Source organism: Bufo bufo, chromosome 4, assembly GCF_905171765.1.
Source record: "Bufo bufo chromosome 4, aBufBuf1.1, whole genome shotgun sequence".
Classification (NCBI taxonomy): domain Eukaryota; kingdom Metazoa; phylum Chordata; class Amphibia; order Anura; family Bufonidae; genus Bufo; species Bufo bufo.
Genome location: NC_053392.1, coordinates 564,755,154 through 564,771,133, shown reverse-complemented (window position 1 = coordinate 564,771,133; position 15,980 = coordinate 564,755,154). Strand labels below are relative to the sequence as shown.

The 15,980-nt window shown below is 44.5% G+C and overlaps 1 protein-coding gene across 1 annotated transcript in view; it reads left to right on the top strand.

The window, feature by feature from the left end:
- Nucleotides 1-15,554, top strand: part of STON1 (stonin 1) — a 170,002-nt gene extending 154,448 nt beyond the window's left edge. Inside the window, exons 5-6 of the transcript XR_005778522.1 lie at nt 13,520-13,524; nt 15,544-15,554. The gene's annotated coding sequence lies outside the window, so the exon portion shown is untranslated. The remainder of the gene's footprint in view (nt 1-13,519; nt 13,525-15,543) is intronic.
- Nucleotides 15,555-15,980: the final 426 nt, after the last annotated feature.

Genomic DNA, 15,980 nt, shown 5'->3' with positions numbered 1-15,980 from the left:
CATAAATAGGGAACTGCAATGCCCAGCTACATTCCCTCTTATTCAATAAGTATTTATGTGGTTTCCACTCTGGTGGCAGTCATTTAACAGATGGACCTCCTGTCTTTTCAATAGAGCATGGGACCTAAAGCTTATGGTCCCAACCAAGATGCATTGAAGTCTACAACACTCATATACACTGTATGTGTTTCCTTTCACTGGCTTGTATTTTTTATGCAGTTTTCCTTTGTAATGGTTGATCTGACTCCTCTTCAAGGAAATCTGTCACCAGCAACCTCCCTATCAAACTGTTCACATACACAGATATCTGATGTTCACCTGATTAGGCTGCTGTTTTTTCCTTTGTTGATCTGAAGCTCCTTTCCCAAAGTATGATACTTTTTCTTGATGTGCAAACTAGGCCTATGGTGCAATGAGGGCGTCACCATTTTCTGCAGTTGCACCCAAATGCCGCCACTTTCTGTGGTCAGCCCCTCCCTCGCTGCTTTTCCACTGCCTGCCACTGTCAATGAAAGCAGTGAGGGAGGGGCTGACCACAGAAAGGAATGGAGCTTGGGTGCAATAAGAGCAATGGTGATGCCCTTATTGCACCAAAGGCCTTATTTGCACATTAAGAAAAAGTATCATAACTCAGAGGGTAGCTCCTCAGGGACCCATAGCGACACAGTACTGTAGGAACAGCTTCAGTCACCTTGATGGAGTCTGACCTGGAGGGATCTCTTATGGAGTTGAGATACCTGACCCAGACTGCACTGTCAGGTTGCACAACATGTATTCAATAAAGAAACATTGGTGCCATTGGTTCGTCAGAACTGGCAGCAATTGATAGAAAAACATTGAATTGTAGAAGATCTATGGGGATCAATCTCCCACTAAAGGAATAAAAGGAAATTGCACATGACCATGCTTGATTTCTACTTTTAGGTTATAAGCCCCTGGTGCGTATTAGGCATGGATTTCCAGCACGGATTTTTGTGGAAAATTCCAAAGCAAAATACAGATAGGCCTCTTTCACACAAGCGTGACGGATTAGGTCCGGATGCGTTCATGGAAACTCGCACCATTTTGCAAGCAAGTTCAGTTAGCTTTGTCTGCGATTGCTTTCAGTTGTTCCGTTTTTTCCGTGCGGGTGCAATGCGTGTTTCACGCAGCCCCATTCACTTCTATGGGGCCAGGGGCTGCATGGAAAACGCAGAATATAGAACATGCTGCGATTTTCACGCAACGCACAAGTGATGTGTGAAAAACAAAGCTCATGTACACAGACCCATTGAAAGGAATGGGTCCGGATTCAGTGCGGGCGCAATGCGTTCACTTCACGCATTGCACCCGCACGGAAAACTCGCTCGTGTGAAAGGGGCCTTACTGAGATTTAGAAAATTTCATGTACACGTGATTTTGATATCCACAGCATGTCTCTGTGTGAATTTTCAGTGCAGATTTGGATCTAGAGCAAATCTGTGGAAAAGTCCACAACAAAATCTGCAAGTCACACGTGTGGATTTTGGGACAGTTTGGTGCTGAAGCGCAGTGAAAATCCCATCGAAAATCTGTATTAACCACTCTGCTGTGCACATATACCCTTAAGGGGAGAAGAAAAGAAAGACTTTTCTGCATAAAAGTCCCATTGTTTAAAGGGAACCTGTCACCGGGATTTTGTGCATAGAGCTGAGGACATGGGTTGCTAGATGGCCGCTAGCACATCCGCAATATCCAGTCCCCATAGCTCTGTGTGCTTTTATTGTGTCAAAAAACCCTGATTTTATATATATGTAAATGAACCTTAGATGAGTCCTGTCTCCTCCATGCTTCAGAGAGGAGTCCAGCGTTCTCTGACTCTGAGCCCAGCCACGCCTACTGTGAAGGAGCCCAGCACCGCCCCGCGTCCTCCGAACCTCCTCCTTGCTCTTCAACGTCACAAATCTAGAGCGCCGTAATCTCGCGATGCGTGAGCTAGCGCATGCGTAGTGTCGGCATAGTGTTCCTTCCCTGTGCTGGCATCAGCCTCAGGGAACGAACTGCGCTAGATCACGCATCGCGAGATTACGGCGTTCTAGCTTTGTGACGTCGGGGAGCAAGGAGGAGATTCGGAGGACGCGGGGCGGTGCTGGGCTCCTTCACAGTAGGCGTGGCTGGGCTCAGAGTCAGAGAACGCTGGACTCCTCTCTGAAGCATGGAGGAGACAGGACTCATCTAAGGTTCATTTACATATATATAACATTGTTTTTTTGACACAATAAAAGCACACAGAGCTATGGGGACTGGATATTGCGGATGTGCTAGCGGCCATCTAGCAGCCCATGTCCTCAGCTCTATAGACAAAATCCAGGTGACAGGTTCTCTTTAACAACTCTCTCATGCTGAATATTAATATCTGCTAAAGGGGACACCACCCTGATCTTTCATATGCACCGTGCAAATGGAACTAATTTACCATGTGCACAGATTAGGAAGAGGCAAGTTGGTTAAAATCTGTCAGTTTTGAAATATTATTCTGTGCTGTCTACAGACACCGTCATTAAAGACCAGGAGTCATTTTCTCTAGGAAAGGAAATCCGTTTTGTCTGTTTCTGAGGCCTCAGGAAATAGAGGCTATTAGTTATATAAAATACCATTCTTCAATTTGGGAAGTGAAGCTATTTTCTATGGATCTCTGCAGAATTGTGGACAGGTTTAGGCTTACTATCATATATACTTGCTAATTTAAGACATTGAATCTGGAGGAAGGAGGTGTGATGACTGTACATGAGCTCCTATACCATGGTGTGATAGCACCAGCTGCCATGAGAGGTGCCACAGGTGCCCCCCATATGGGTATATACATCTGCAATCCTCCAGATGGGGTATCTGAAAACTGTTTAGTTTGTAATGTTTTTCTATGTCATACACTGTCACACCAGCAGAAGGTGTATGGGTGGCACTGGGAATACAGCTAACCACTCCATTCCCCCTTCCCATTCTTGATAGGAGTTGGCTGGTCTGGTTTCCTGTCAGGAAAGAGATCTGGCTTTGATAGTGAGGAGACAGGGAGCATGTCCATCAGCTTTTGCTCCATAGGGACTTAGAACAAGACATTGGCTTGCCTGTGAGGAGGACTGCTTCAGGTTGATGAAAAGGTCCAAGGGCTGCAGAAACCCATCAATGCTAGCAGTGTTACAGTCAGCAGAGTGACCAGCTACCATGGCTTTACCCTGCTGCAAGGTGAGGGAGAAGGAGTCAAGACACCTGTCACCACAGTTCAAGACAGGCAAACCTGAAATCATGTAGTGGACACCTACAGCCACAAATTGTATTGAAGGGAATCAGGAGGAAAAGACTTTGTCAGCTAGCATACAGTACTTCTGAGTGCCATCAATTGCCATCTAACCAGTCGCCATACCTCATCATCTGATGACAGAAACTGCACCTTGCACCGACTACTGTTGTAGCGCAAGTTATCCTTTGTACTCAGTAAAGTAAGTGGTTTGGTGTCCCCCTTTGTCTGTCTCATTCCTTCACACCATCTTTTCACTGCACCGATCCCCAGGGAGCGATGATCTGAGGGAGTACACTGTGACACAACCACTCCTATCCTCTGCACTGGCCCCTCAGATGTGATATGTATACTAAGGGTCCCATCCCAACATCAACAGTGAGTTTAAAAACATACAAAGTTTATGGTCGCCATTTCATTGGCCTCTAGCTATGCCACATTTCACTGCCTCTCCACTAATTTTCTCTGTTTCTCTCCATAATCAATGGTAATCCATCATTTGCCTTCTGAGGCTCCTTTTACAGTGGGTGTGGGTCTTATAAGCTTCATGGCCTTCATGGTGGTCCTGCTGAATCGCTGTGCTTAGCAATATGACATAATTACACTAGAGGGAGCTATTTCAATTTTACAAATAATGACATCATCTCAGAGCTACCACACATGACATCATTGGTGACTAGGAGGAGGGCCCACCTCCATATTTGATTGTTATATGTGATGAAGGCAGTCAGAGTAATTTGCAAAGATAAAGGAGAACTTACCACAATGATTTTTCTTAATCATATCTAACATTTCACCTGATTATTATAAATTTTCCTTAATAATCGATATCAGACTATCCCCATGAAGCAATATGACACCTACATATTTTCCGAGCAGAAATGGTACATCCATTGATTTCCAATATTTAGACAGATGGACTAAGCGTCTGTATTTTCATGCTACATACATGATTGTATTTCACCAGTACCGGCACTACAGTAAGAGGCGCCTGACAAACTGATTGAGGGAAAGTGGAATCTGAAGTACATACTTTCTTGTCAGCCTAATTTTGCTTGGAGGCCAATGTGCCTGGGGAATGCTCTCAACATATTTAGTATTCACGCTCTTGCCTTATCAAGTGTATGTTAGATGGGTAGTGAAAAAAAAAGCTTTCAAAGTGAGAACAGGCACTTTATCAAGCAAACAATAAGTGATTGGCATGAACAATGTGGTAATAACCAGTCTTTGCTAGATAGAAATTAGCTTGGCGCTTGGATAAGTGAGTGGGCGTGAGAGACTTTTAGAAGCGGCATATTATTTCCCTCATTAACAGGAGATATGGGTGTTAACCAGTGTTCAATTTCATCACAGAATAAATGTGAAATCGTGTAAAACAAGAAATCATACAAGTCTTTTAGAGAGAGAGCTCTCGAGTTCTTCTGTGGAAGTGGTGGTGGTATCTAGTTCTCCAGTCTTCCATACCTTCCAAGTTTTAGAAATGATACCCCCTGTGAGACAGTGACTGGAAAGGTGGGAGATGGTGTACATAGTCCACCTAGGATTTTCACTTATACATGGTGAGGGGCTCTATGAAGTAGGAAAACAACGTCTTTTCTAGTTTCTCTTCAGTGTTGTGGGTGGTAAGAGGCTTGAGGTAGTGAGGCCTAGCTACACTGGGGAGTCTCTCTCGGGACAGAGCGTGGAGGCTGCTCACAAGCTGCACACAAACTGAAGGTACAGGTTGCTGTTTAGGGCTTGTGCACATGGCCGTAGTTTCAGTCCGAATTCGATCTGTGTTTTTTGCGGCCTGGCAACAAAAAAGAACATGTCCTATTCTTGTCCGGTTTGCGGACAAGTATATGACATTTCTGCAGGAGTAAAAAAAAAATCTGTGTTTTGTGGATTTGCAATTTGCTGACTGCCAAAACATATGCGGTTTTGTGCATGAGCCCTTATTGTATGTAAGTCGGAGGGGGGATATATGCTATCTAGCAAGTGCATGGACAATAGAGGGCATCTGTCAGCAGTTTTGTACCCATGACACTGGCTGTCCTGTTACATGTGCACTTGTCAGTTGAAGACATCTGTGTTGGTCCCATGTCCATATGTGTCCTCATTGCTGAGCAGAATTAAGTTTTAATATATGCAAATGAGGCTCTAGGAGCAACAGGAACTTTATCATTACACAGTGTCGGATTGGGGGATTGGGGTGCCTAGGGCCCACCAGTGAAAAATTATTCTGGGGGCCTGCCATAAAACTACATGCAAGTCTGCTTGTACATGGTTGATTATGGGGGTCTCTGCACAGACTACACAGTTTTTTTTAAATATGATCATAGCTAGGTTGAGATGCTGTATATTGCCTATCTATATGTAGTGCAATCAGTCTACTGTGCCATGTACCACTTGTGCAGGGGGCGGGAGACTAGGGGTCGACTGGTGGAATCACCTGTTCCCCTGTGGGCCAGTCCAAGCCTGCCGTTACACTTAGAGGCTCTGCTCTCTTTAAATCTGCCACTCTACCTGGACTTTGATAGACAGGGACAGGTGTTATGACATTTTCACTGACTGGCTCTGTCAATCAAAGTGCAGAGGGCACAGCAGTTGCACAGAGAGCAGAGCCTCTCGGTGTAACGGCAACACCCCTGTTGCTCCTAAAGGCTCATTTGCATATATTAAAACCACATTTTTCTCAGCAATGCAGCCACATATGAACATAAGACCAACAGACGCCTTCAGCTGCTAAGTGCACATGTAACAGATCAGCCAGTTTCATAGGTACTTACTTTTAAAGGGGCTGTCCAGGTTCAGAGCTGTACCTGGACATATCCCTATTTTCTCCCAGGCAGCAGCCCCCCTGATATGAGCATTGGAGCTCCAATGCTCTGCGCTGAATCACACAGGGCAAAGGATTTGTTTGGAGATTCGGGCTTGGTGGAGGCTTCTGTCTGGCAGTGAGCCCGGTGATGTCATCAGCACTAATGGGCAGGCTTCAGTGCTGCCCTAGCCTGTAAAACGGCTGCGGAAGCAGTAAATCCCGCCCATCAGAGATGGTGACATCATCGGCAACACTGCCAGGCGGAAGCCTCTGACCTGTGCGATCCAGCACAGGCTAAGGAGAGCATCAGAGAATGAAATGCTCCGATGCTAATATCAGGGGGGCTGCCTGGGTGACAAAGGGGATATGTCAAGGTTCTGTGTCGCCATAAAGCCTGACTTGTCTCTGAACATTGAGCCAAATCCTTACATATGGTGGAGAATCCGGGCGGAATTCTTCAGGGACAGTACTCTTAAATAGACAGTGCACTTAACAAACATGCACCTGTTTTACATGTATGGAGGAACTAAACAATGTGTTGTTCTCCTACATCATGAGCTCCTAGGTGAGAATCCTAGGGGGGATATATACACAATCTGCAACCTTTCCAGTCACTATCTTACATCTCATAATACTAAACAACAGTGCTCCTATACAGGGCCGTCTTAAATATTGATTGGACCCTGGGAAAAAATTTACTTGGGCCCCTTGGATCCCGCCTTCCCACACCCTAGCATGCACTCACAGGGCCCCCTGGATCCCGCCTTCCCACACCCTAGCATGCAATCACGGGGCCCCCTGGATCCCGCCTTCCCACACCCTAGCATGCAATCACGGGGCCCCCTGGATCCCGCCTTCCCACACCCTAGCATGCAATCACGCCCTCCACCACAACACACACACACAAAAAAATCCACACACCTCGTAGAGTAGTAAACTTTAATAATGATGAGTGGCCACTAGAGGTGTTTTTCTTGCAGAGACATGCTATAGACACCAGAACTACTATGTTTAGCTGTTGTGGTTCTGGTGACTATAGTGTCCCTTAATATAAAGAAAAAAATGAATCATCACAAAAGTATCAAATTAAATGGCTGTATCATTATTCTAAAATGTAAAAAGCACAACTTCTGACACAAATATATAGTATTTTGCAATTACTTTTTTTTTTTACAATGTGCAGATAGTACTGTACTACTAACCCCTCCATCCACCCCTACATACAAGGTAATACAGCGCCACATACCTCTTACATCCAGTGACGTCTCTTTGATGTAGATGTTCTCTTTCTTCATCTTCTCCTTTCAGACCTTCAGACCAGACCACAGTTTTTCAGCCATTTCTCATCTCTGCAGTTTGATAAACAAAATCTTAGTTTACTACTTTTCCATCATCCTGCCATCTTATGGACAAATCATCCTACCACCCCCAATACTGTGCCGCTGTGCTCCCCAATACTATACTGCAGAAACAGATAAACCCCCTGATAATAGTAGTACCATGCAGATAGTGCCCTTCATTAATTATTGGCACACAGTGCCCTAAAATAACTGCGCCCAGCAAATAGTGCCCCTGACACTAATAGTGTAAACATAACATCCCCCAAAAATAATTGTGGTAAGCTGATACTGTGCCAAGGTGCCCCCACAGTAATAGTACTCCCAAAAGTCCCACCAATAGGAATAATTCTCTGCTAGAGCACACATGGTAGTAATAGTGCTCCTACAGTGCCCCCAACATGTCCCCACTGTGCCCCAGAAGTAATAATGCTCCCATAGTGCCCATACTAGTAATCATGTTCCCCATAGACCCCCAGTAGTAATAAAGCTCATCATAATGCCTCCCAGTAGTAATAATTCTCCTTATAATGTGCCAGTGCAAAAAAAATACCCCTTTTTAATGCCCCCAGTGGAGATAATGTCCCCATAGTGCCCCCATAATGTGCCAGTATAAAATACCCCTATATAGTGCCACCAGTAAATGCCCCAATAGTGCTCCTCTCCCCCCTTCTTCCTAGTGCCCGCATAATGTACCAGTATAAAATGCCCTATATATAATGCCCCAGTAGATGTCCACAGTGTCCCCCATAATTTGCAAGTATAAAATACCCCTTCTTAGTGCCTCCCATAGATGAGCCCATAGTACTCCTCTCTCCCCTTCCCCAAAGTGCCCACCATGATGTGCCCCAGTATAAAATGCCCCTATACAGAGCCCCCCATATAAAATACCCCTTCTTTGTGGCCTCAGTAGAAGCCCCCATAGTGCCCCCAATAATGTGCCTGTAAGAAGTGCCACCAATAATGTGCCAGTAAGAATTGCCCCCATAGATGCCCCCACAGTGCCCCCCAATAATGTGCCAGTAAGATGTGCCCCCCATAGATGCCCCCCAATCATGTGCCAGTAACAAGTGCCTCCATAGATGACCCGCAATCATGTGCCAGTTACAAGTACCCCCATAGATGCCCCTAAATCATGTGCCAGTAACAAGTACCCCCATAGATGCCCCCCAATCATGTGTTAGTAACAAGTATCCCCATAGATGCCCCCCAATCATGTACCAATAACAAGTGCCCCCATAGATGCCCCCCAATCATGCGCCAGTAACAGGAGCCCGCATAGATGCCCCCAATCATGTGCCAGTAACAAGTTCCCCCATAGATGCCCCCCCAATCATGTGCCAGTAAGTAGTACCATATAAAAAAATAAACACATACTTACCTCCATCAGGCTGGCAGCGATGCAATGCAGACCTCTTCCGGCCTGTATTCCACACTGTATGGCTCAGGCTAGTGTACGCCTAGTGCCTACAGCCTATCGGAGGAACGGGGAAGGGAGACGCCTCTCCCTCCCCCGCCCCGCCGCAGCACATCTATCTGTATTGCTGTCCTGAGGACGGCGATACAGATGACTATGAAGATGAACGCTTACACAATGGAAGCGCTCATCTCCCTGTGCCCTGACGCCGAGATTGGAATAGCATAAACTGCTAGTGGTGCTTTGTCAATGATTATGCGAAAAAGGAGGTGGACCTCTTAATTTGGGTCCTGCAGCAGGGTATATGTTGAAGCAGGATCACATTAATAATGGATGCCATCTGCCCTTAGCGGGATACAGACAGCCACTAGGTAGTTGTCATACAGAAGCTGGATGTCCTCCTGTAGTCAATCCAAGCTCTTTCAACTTGGATCCATAGTTCCGCCAAGGTGGTTGATGGCTACTGCGCATGGGAGATGTGTTGCCCCATCCAGTCCCAGACATCCTCAATGGGGGTGAGCTCTGGCAAAGGAGCTGGCTAGAGGAACAGTTGGATACCCTGAAGAGCATGTTGGGTGTTATCTTGTGAGTACACAACCTGTCTCTGAGTAAAACAAAAAGGAAGTAGGACTGGTTCCACAATGTTCTTGACATAACAGAGACTGGTTAGTGTTCCCTCTACAAATACTAGATGGAACGGGCATGGTAGCTAATAGTGCTCCACACCATTACTCCTTGTGTTGGGCCTGTGTGTCTCCAGACTATGCATGATGGAAGTCGGTGCTTTTCAGCCCTCCTACGAACTCTGATGTGGCCATCATTATAACCAAGGCAGATCCTGCTTTCATCATTGAACACTGTTGCTTGCCATTCATGCCTCCAGTGTGATCTCTCATAGTACCAGTGCAGGTGCTCTTGGCAATGATGAGAGGCCATTGGCAGATGGGGTAGTGAAATGCACGAATGCAGTCCAGCTTCAAGTAGATGGTTTCTTATGGTCCAGGTGGTCACTAGTTCAGTGGTGACAGGACCACAAGCAGCACGTTACCACTGAAGCCAGTCCTTGGCTGCAGTGGAGCATGTGACTATGCCCATGCTGTACCGCATGTAAACACTCTAGCTACCGAAACATGGACACAGTGGAGGCAGCACAGAGGACTGAAGCAGTAAGGAGCAGGTAAGTATGAACTTTTTGTTTCAGGATGCAGGCATTAAGTAAAATGTAATTATTACAGGAAAAACCCTCTAAACTGCAAAATTCCCTACATTTTAAACTCATTTTTATATTCATATTTTCAATACAAAGGACTTGTCTAGGATTGCAAACATTCATTGTATTTTTTAATTAGAAAATAGCTAAAAAACCAAAAAAGTCTAAACATAAAAATTCGAATGATCTATTCTCTAATAAATGTACATAAACACATGCAGTTCTGGATAAATTCCCATAATCCCATGGCATGAGAGAGTAGACTGCAGCTGAAAGTAAAGATAATAGCCACTAAGTTCCGCAGCGTTAGCACTGCCACAATGCCTCGGTGTTAGAAGATGCAGCAGTATTATTTCTGCCTCTTGACAAGAAGAGATTTCGGCTCTAGGAATTATTTTCAGACCTATGCACCAAACATGATAAAATGGAAATCAACATGCAGTGTAAACCAGGCAATCGAAGCAAACAGCAAAGACAATTTTTCATGATTAGTGTGACCAGAGTTCTCCTGGCTATAATGAGAAAACAATAAAAAGCTATAGATTTCATCTGGAAATCCTGATGTAGCCTGAAAAACATAAATGATCATAAAGCACAATATTTAAAAGTGCTTCAGGCTCGCAAAAGGGAATTAAAATGATATGCAGCAGAGATAAAAGAGTGAAGTTCCAGTAATCCAGAAGTCTGCGGATGCACCAAAAGTTAGACTACAGAACAGAGGGGCAAAAAATATTCATAATAATTAAAATCTCCTTAGAGGTCTAAGGCCTCATGCACACGACTGTTGTGTGCATCCGCGGCCGTTGTTCCATTTTCCGTTTATTTTTTCGCAGACCCATTGACTTTCAATGGGTCTGTGGAAAAATCGGAAAATGCACCGTTTGGCTTCCGCCTCCGTGATCCGTTTTTCCAGTCCGTGAAAAAAATAGGACCTGTCCTATTTTTTTCACGGACAACGGTTCACGGACCCATTCAAGTCAATGGGTCCGTGAAAAATCACGGATGCACACAAGATAGTCATCCGTGATCCGTGTCCGTTTTTCCTATCATTTTCAATGCAAACTTGACTTATTTTTTTTTTTCACTTTTCATGTCCGTGGATCCTCCAAAAATCAAGGAGGACCCACGGAAGAAAAAACGGTCACAGATCACGGAACAACGGAAATCCGTTTTGCGGACCGCAAAAAAAAGCGGTCGTGTGCATGAGGCCTAAGGGAGTAGAGGGGTAATTGTCTCTAGTTCTGGCAGTCTAAGGTAGAAGAGGGACTAGTGGAAAAGTGAGAGTTAATACCTGGTGATCTAGGCTATACGAGGGGTTTACATATTTTAATTCCTAGTGGTCTAAGGTAGAAGAGGAGCTTCATATTGTATTCAGTAGCGTACTAGGGTAAAAATTGGCATAAATACTTGGTGATCTAGGGTATATGAGGGGTTTACATATTTTATTTCCTGGTGGGCTAGGGTAGAAGATGGGTTTTATATTTTATTCTTTAGTGGTCTAAGGATAAAAGTGGGAGTTAATACCTGGTGAACTACAGTATATCAGGGGTGTATATATTAATTCCTGGTGGTTTAAGGTAAAATAGGGGAGGTTAATACCGGGTGGTCTGGTGGCTTACTCACCTCCGCAGGTTCCAGCAATGTCTGACCTCTTATGAGGTAAGTGTACTGCTCTCCAGGTAGCAGACTGTTAAGTCATAAACCCTGACTCCCTTGCAGTCAGAGGATTCGGACTAATGCTGAGTACAGTAAGATGAAGGAAACTTGTGTCTGGACCTAGTGGGGCATGCAACCTACCTCCTCCTTTTCCAATCCTGTGGTAACTGGAGAAATATATTTAAATGTCCCACTGAATAGAGTAATAAATGCAGGAGGTGATGATCAAACAGCTAACGCAGATCCAGAAATGTTTTGTATTTGCTTGTGTGGTGGCTAGGTTGAAGCCCCTGCAGTGGCCAGGTCTGGGTGGATAATATTCGGCATTTGTCGTGACGCCGATTGTAGCGTGCGCAGGGTACTATCCCAGGGCCCTTCCAAGGTGTCATAACGCACGTCCCAGATTAGGAATGCCAGAGTGGTGTAATGGCCCATAATGTCTCTATAGTTTTGTGGTAGTTGTGTCACGGTGTCTCCTACCTGGCTACGGCCTGACTCCTGGCTCACTTGCAATACATTTGAGTGTAGTGAGTGTATGAGTAATAGAGGAATAAATGATGTCCAGACCTTCAGATGAAGTTCAAAAGTTGCTTTACTTGAAATAAGTTGCATCCAAACAGTATAGAGCTTTGGTCTCTTGGTCCCAGCAGGTTTTGACAATGATTGGCAGGAATGATTACTTCTGCTTTAAATGTGGAGCTTGCAGGATAAATGTCTGCTTGGTAGCTCTGTAACTGCGGCAGGATTAGCTTCTGCACTTATCTGTAACTTCTGCTGTGTGGGGACAGACTAGCTGAGGAGGAATGGCTTCTCCTAGGACTCTGGACATATCTCATAGATGGATTCTCAGGGGATGCTTTCTTCCTGGAACTCTGGAGTTTGGCTGTAGTTTCTACTCTCTTCATCCAGCAGAGCTGAAGGTGCTCTAGCTGGGATATACACTCACCTAAAGAATTATTAGGAACACCATACTAATACGGTGTTGGACCCCCTTTTGCCTTCAGAACTGCCTTAATTCTACGTGGCATTGATTCAACAAGGTGCTGATAGCATTCTTTAGAAATGTTGGCCCATATTTATAGGATAGCATCTTGCAGTTGATGGAGATTTGAGGGATGCACATCCAGGGCACGAAGCTCCCGTTGCACCACATCCCAAAGATGCTCTATTGGGTTGAGATCTGGTGACTGTGGGGGCCATTTTAGTACAGTGAACTCATTGTCATGTTCAAGAAACCAATTTGAAATGATTCGAGCTTTGTGACATGGTGCATTATCCTGTGGAAGTAGCCATCAGAGGATGGATACATGTTCTCATTCTGTTTACGCCAAATTCGGACTCTACCATTTGAATGTCTCAACAGAAATCGAGACTCATCAGACCAGGCAACATTTTTCCAGTCTTCAACAGTCCAATTTTGGTGAGCTCGTGCAAATTGTAGCCTCTTTTTCCTATTTGTAGTGGAGATGAGTGGTACCCGGTGGGGTCTTCTGCTGTTGTAGCCCATCCGCCTCAAGGTTATGCGTGTTGTGGCTTCACAAATGCTTTGCTGCATACCTCGGTTGTAACGAGTGGTTATTTCAGTCAACGTTGCTTTTCTATCAGTTTGAATCAGTCGGCCCATTCTCCTCTGACCTCTAGCATCCACAAGGCATTTTTGCCACAAGGACTGCCGCATACTGGATGTTTTTCCCTTTTCACACCATTCTTTGTAAACCCTAGAAATGGTTGTGCGTGAAAATCCCAGTAACTGAGCAGATTGTGAAATACTCAGACCGGCCCGTCTGGCACCAACAACCATGCCACGCTCAAAATTGCTTAAATCACCTTTCTTTCCCATTCTGACATTCAGTTTGGAGTTCAGGAGATTGTCTTGACCAGGACCACACCCCTAAATGCATTGAAGCAACTGCCATGTGATTGGTTGACTAGATAATTGCATTAATGAGAAATAGAACAGGTATTCCTAATAATTCTTTAGGTGAGTGTATATGGACATGTCTCAGCCGAGACTATGTCGTTGCTGTCCTCCCTAAGAAGGGGTTCTCCTGAATACTATCACACAGCCTTCCCCTAGCAGGGGTGGCTGGCACACTCTCACTAACTTCCTTCTCCACCCATACTGCAGATCTCCACAGAGGGGGAGCTAAGCTGGAATAAACCATTCCAGCTCAGATACACTAAACTGTAACTTGTACCTGCCAATTAGTTGCTGCCACCTGCTGGTAACCAGGCTAATTACATGAACAATTGCATTTAACATAGATTTATATGCACATTTGTGGAAGACATGAGCAAAATCATATCTGATGACAGTATAAAGGCTCCTAGGAGATAGTAGTGGGGCAGAGGCGTGTAGTAACACAACTCTGGGGTGTTACACCCCTAATGCTGGTTGTTGATTCTCACTAGACATTCCTGTGGACAGCTCCTACGTGGCCTCTTTCAGTCCCTCCAAGTGATTAGTGCATGGTAGGAAGTGAAAAGGACTGTGCTTCTGTAAGCAGCCATTTTATAAGCACTCTGTCCAATCATTAAGGAAATGGTCAGGGTTTGGGGGATCTGGTGCTGCCTAGCCCCCAGACTGTGGAGTCATTTTCAGTCAAAAACATTTTTTGTTGTTGCTAAATAGTGCGTCATATACAGTATATATTTACTGTTAGGTCATCTGGAGGGTAAAGGACCTTCATACGGTTCTCAATGTACCTCAACTGGCCCATCGTGAATGCGATCTTTTCTATTTGTTTCCACAGACAAGTGGAATCAGAGATATAATGTAGCCTCTTATTTTATCCTTACATGAGAACATGCATGCTTCGCTGGTTGAAACATGGATGTTCATGAAGGGGTTGAAATAACCCAACAAATGGTCAGCTATTGGCAGGCCTAACAGCATTAGCGTCGATGACCCAATAATGACTTAAAGGGGTTGTCCGGGCTTTTACTATTGATGACCTATGCTCAGGATACGTCATCAATATCAGATCGGTGGGGGTCAGACACTGGAACGTGTTTGGACATGTGTGGACATTTGCCCCTATTGCTGCTATGCAAATCCATCAACTCACTACTTTAGTGCACTTTGAATGGTTAAAGGGGTTGTCTCACTTCATTAAGTGTCATTTATCATGTAGAGAAAGTTAATACAAGCCACTTACTAATGTATTGTGATTGTCCATATTGCTTCCTTTGCTGGCTGGATTTATTTTTCCATCACATTATACACTGCTTGTTTCCATGGTTACAGACCACCCTGCAATCCATCAGTGGTGGTCGCGCTTGCACACTATAGGAAAAAGCATCAGCCTCTCTGGTGGCCGGGGCCAGGGGACCGCACATAGGCTGGGGCTTTTTGTGCAAGCATGACCACCACTGATGGACTGCAGGGTGGTCGTAACTATGGAAACAAGCAGTGTATAATGTGATGGAAAAATAAATCCAGCCAGCAAAGGAAGCAATATTGACAATCACAATACATTAGTAAGTGGCTCGTATTAACTTTCTCTACATAATAAATGCCACTTAATGAAGTGAGACAACCGCTTTAACCATTCAAAGTGCACTAAAGTAGTGAGTTGATGGATTTGCATAGCAGCAATAGGGGCAAATGTCCACAAATTTCCAAAATGCCACTTACTGAAGTGAGACAACCGCTTTAACTTGCACTGTGATTTATGGTGTTGCTTGCATGTATACTATTTTATACTGTTGAATAGCATTTTATAGGATATATCCTGTTCATTTGCACTGTTATTGCACTGTATTTGTACTAAATTGTGGAAAGGGTTAATGCACAGAGATAACTTGTTGGAGCACTCTGTATAGTATATCACTGTAGGGCGCCACTGGAAAGGTTTTTCAACCACGTAGCCAATGTTGTCGAAAAATCCAGGGCACTCGTTTTTGTGTTTCAAAATAGATACATCATTTTTATGGATTATAAGCACGAGAAATAAATGAGTATTTTTTTCTCCCATTATTGTATTCCAGCTAAGTAGTATACAACGACATCCAGACTAGGTAACAATGTTTCGGTCAGGGTGACCTTTGTCATGTCTTTGTAGAGAATATAGTAATTGGTTACAAGGGGTGTAAGACAGTAATGAACTTCTAAATTGGAAATAATGCAATAGAAATTAACCGAATGTTGGAAAGAAGAGATAGTTGAATAAGATAAAGGGGTAAATGAAGGATATACCAGATCACTCAAGGTGAAAAATGGAGAGGTGGAGGAAAATGAGTATGTACTTTGAGTATGAAACTGACAGATGGTTTAATAGATGGAACAGTGGAAGACTGGAGAAAAA